This window comes from Akebia trifoliata, chromosome 5 (genome assembly GCF_017979445.1).
Source record: "Akebia trifoliata isolate Shusen 1 chromosome 5, ASM1797944v1, whole genome shotgun sequence".
NCBI classification, from domain to species: domain Eukaryota; kingdom Viridiplantae; phylum Streptophyta; class Magnoliopsida; order Ranunculales; family Lardizabalaceae; genus Akebia; species Akebia trifoliata.
The window spans coordinates 13,237,093-13,241,420 of record NC_141379.1 but is presented as its reverse complement, the minus strand read 5'-3'; the positions used below and the strand labels follow the sequence as shown (position 1 = coordinate 13,241,420).

Here is a 4,328-nt window from a genome sequence, read left to right as displayed (position 1 = left end):
CCATTTCTACACACATATAGACAACGTGTTTTGTCTTATATGGGCAAAAATGTTTGGAATGGACTGATTTTTGTGAGGATGATCTCTGTGATGGGGGGGATCATCCTTGCCAAAAATCAGCTCATTATGAAACTTCTAGACCGTCCAATTTTTGTTGAAAAATTATAGACCGTCCAATTTTTGTAAATCAATTTTGATGGGGTTACAAGTTTTGGAATGGGATGATTTTTGCCAGGATGATTCCCTCATCACAGAGATCATCCTCACAAAAAATCAGCCCATTCCAAACATTTTTGCCCATATAAGACAAACATGTTGTCTATATGTGTGTCGCAATGTGTGTTGCAGGAACCCGACCCATGTATATATATATATATGTGGGTTGGGTTCCTACGACACACATTGCGACTTACATCGCGACAAATCATTTGATCTGTTCTATATTCGTAAGATCTACGATCCAGATCAAACTTGGAAATACAATCGTTTTAAACAAATAACTTCTCCGATTTTACAATTACCTCCCCGTAAAAAAAAAAAACCCAAGTCTGAGTTCTTCTTCTTCCTTTGTTTCTCTACGTTCGAAGTTCCTCCCCGTAAAAACAGACCTTCCTCTTCGTTTCACTCTTGCTTTTCGACTTAGATCTTCCTCTTCCAGCCGAAAAATATATCTGATCTATGTCTTCTTCTTCATTTCTCTCTTCGATCTGCCATCGAAACGAACTCATCTCGTTTCGTCTCAAACAGATCTGAGTCTTCGTCTTCTGCCCTTTGCGTTCGAAGACACCAGATTCAGCTCCTCTTCTGAACTCTACACATCTGAAAATGAAGAAGTTCAGCTCCTTTTCTGAACTCTACACATCTGAAAACCAGATCTGAGTTCGAGTTCGTCTTAAGAGATGAGTATTTTTGAATCATTTTGAGTTTCTTTTGCTGTTTTATTCTCATTATCTCTCTAGGTATTTTCTGAAAATTTAATGGGCTTTTTTTTTTTGGAGAAGATTTGAACATATGGGTCTTAGTTCTGTAAAATTAATGGATTTTTTTTATTTTCTCTCCCTTTTGATAGATAGTACCCTCTTTTTATGTAATTATTATTTAGAGATGGGTATTTTTTAATCTTTGTTAGTTTCTTTTGCTGTTTTAATCTCATTATCTCTCTATAGATATTTTCAGAAAATCTGATGGTTTTTTTTTCTCTAGAGAAGATTTGAACATATGGGTTAGTTATGTGAAATTTGCTCTCATTTAGTATATAAAATAGAAAAAAAAATTGGTTGTTTTTAGTCCCATAATCTTAGAAGAAACTGTTTTAATCTCATTGTCTCTCTGTACATATTTTTCAGAACACTCGATGGGTTTTTTTTTCTGTAACAAAACAAACAATAAAGACCCAACAAATTAGACCCAAAAACAGAACTAAATTCGAATTTTTATACCAACAAGCACCATAAGTAGAGAGAGAGCGCGAGAGAGAGAGAGAGAGAGAGGAGAGAGAGAGAGAGCGAGAGAGAGGAAATGTTTAAGGCCTACTTTTTAACTTTCAAATAGAAGCAATAATATTTTGAATGCGTACTCATGAATTTTTGTATGTTAACCAAACTTTGAAGGAATAAATTTTTATCACTTTATTAGCTATTTGATACAGAAATATTTTTTCAAGGATCTAAATACAGAGAAAGGCTTCTTGCGATAAATTTCCACAAGTTCTATTGTTTCCTGAGGGTACTACAACTAATGGGAGGGTCCTTATCTCATTTCAACTTGGTGCATTCATTCCTGGTTACCCTATCCAATTAGTGGTTGTCCGCTATCCCCATGTACACTTTGACCAATCATGGTAGGACTTCTATAGTATGTAAACGATTTTGTCAATGGTGTCTCAAATAGTATCTCACAGGTCTTGTGTCTTTTGACATTTCTCTTTGTTTAGGGGAGATGTTTCTTTGCCAATGTTCATGTTCAGAATGTTCACCCAAGGCGTTGATTTCACCAAACGAATTCAGTATCCTTATGAAAGTCCTTCAGTGAATGGTTTTGGAAAGGCATTTTTTGATGTGATGTTATATATGGCAGCCGCCAAGGGTGTGACTCATTAGCATTGTTGAAAGCCTCATGACCACTGTCCACGCCATCACTGGTTGGTTTCATTGTATAAGTGTTCATTAGTTTGCAGTTTCTATAAATTTGGATTATTACATTAATTTGCCTCTTTTGATATCAGGTTGCTTTCTCATGAATTTTATATGGCTTTTGCAGATTACAATGACCTGATGGTGCTCATTGAGCAAATGTTAAGTGATAAGGGGTACATTCTTTTTTGTATAATTGGCTATCACTACAAATAAAATTCCACACAAACGGGTATGACAAGGATCCAATTGGTGAGTATTAGTTTCTTAATTTCTGTTAAGTATTAGTATCTGTTGAAAATAAATTATTTGTGTCTCAACTTTGCAGAAGGATCAACAAGATAGATGAGTTGGAAAAGTTGGTGAACCTTACCATACCTAAGGATCCTTCAAGTTACGTAGCCAACGCACACACCTTCATATTGGGACTACCACAAGGCTATGATACTTCGGTTGGGGAGAGGGGTTGCAATTGTCGGGTGGGCAGAAGCAACATAGTTTGGTGTGGCTGTAGTGATTACCAATCAAGTTGTTGCACAAGTGGATGGTTCTGCCATATTTGCTGGGCCCCAAATCAAGCCTATTGGTGGAAACATCATGGCACATAAGAACTGTTACTGTAGAAGCTGTGAAAGTTTTACGGTGCTATATTTTTAGCTTGCTCCATTCAACTTTTTTGTTTTGTTTCATTTACTTGAAGTGTAAAGGATATTGTTACTTGGATTGCTTCTTATCAGTTAAGTGAATGTTCTTGAGCTTTTGTTGAATCTTGAGTACAAATCAACAATCATCTATTACTAAGTCTAGTAGTTTGATGTGTTATATATAAACCAAAGCATGAATCTATGATGGCCTCTTTTGGTGGAACAGCCATAGCTCACATGCAATGGTGAAACTACCATTTGGTAGTTGCTCCTAAGGTATCTGATATACCAAAATTGACATGATTGGATGATTTTAAACCTACCAATATGATGCTTTTCTCTTAGGTAGTCTACACACTAGTAAGGTGGTCTGAAATAAGGTGTGAGCTTGCCAAGTTTGTTAAGATATGTGAGTGATACACAACCTTGGGTTTCAAACCTGCCTTCACCTACTAATTACTAACCAATAACTCATGTCTCCAAAGACAAAAGGGTAGTCTGAAATAAGTGAATAAATTGGATAACATTAATCATCGGTTAGGCAGGTTAAAATCTCCTAGGTCGAGCTAATTGAATGTTAGGTTCCACCCAATGTATGTCAAGTGCCTGCATGTTGTTCATTGTTGAAATTACTTCAAGGATGCTGTTGATTTGTTTTGATCCTAATGCATAGGTCAACATGTTGGCTAGTACAGGGAGAATTATTTGTGAAAAGAATTGAGTCTCGTAATAAATTCAACTATGTTACAACCCAAACAGCTGCTTCATACTTTACAAATCAAAGTCTTCCACACCCATGTTTCTCTCTTTAGAAAAAAGAAAAAAAAATTATTGAAAGAAAGCAAAGATGGTTAAGATTTATTTCACAATGAATAACATGATATGGGATCCTTTAAATACCGAAAAAATAAAAAACCACTTGAAGTTCCTTCTCTAGCCAACAGTTCAGCTAACTCAGTAAGCCCAATGGTTTGTGGCATTAAATTGGTGCTCTTTACTTTCGCTTTAAGCAGAAAGCTTGGTAAAAGACCATAAAGAGTGCAGTGATCCTCTCTGAGACTCTTCAAGTTTCCACATCTTTCTAATACCTGAGGCTTTCACATCCTAAGCACTCCTGTTCAACTTCAATCTCAAACTGATCTATCCAAGTCGATTTGCTTGGAGTTTTACCACAAGATAACATGTTTTAATACTTAGATGCCCCACTTCCATCACCCTAACATTGCCATTACTTATTAGTGTCACCAATAATCCCTAGAGGAACACTGCCCATTTTTGAAATGGTGTAAGCATTTCGAATCATACAGATAAATTTCACGTCCGTATATCAGAGAGACGCTTAGCAGTCTTATGGCAATTCCTACACATTCTAATGTTCTTGAAAATTTAGGTTCTATTACAAGATTCCTCAGATGGATCCATACAGAAAATATAAATTAAGCGTCTGTTCTAGTCCTCAATTTTTAATTTATCTAATTTTTCTTTTAAATTATTACAAAGATTTACAATATTCTCACAAAGGTCTTCGATCATTTTTTTTTCCCATTTGTAA

At 35.7% G+C, this 4,328-nt stretch overlaps 1 long non-coding RNA gene across 1 annotated transcript; it reads left to right on the top strand.

Annotated features, from left to right (window-relative positions):
• The first annotated feature begins 1,505 nt into the window (after positions 1–1,505).
• Positions 1,506–2,903, top strand: LOC147401507 (uncharacterized). Its single transcript, XR_015178541.1, has 4 exons — positions 1,506–1,840; positions 1,934–2,140; positions 2,260–2,384; positions 2,461–2,903. It is a non-coding gene; the product is annotated as an uncharacterized LOC147401507 (long non-coding RNA).
• Positions 2,904–4,328: the final 1,425 nt, after the last annotated feature.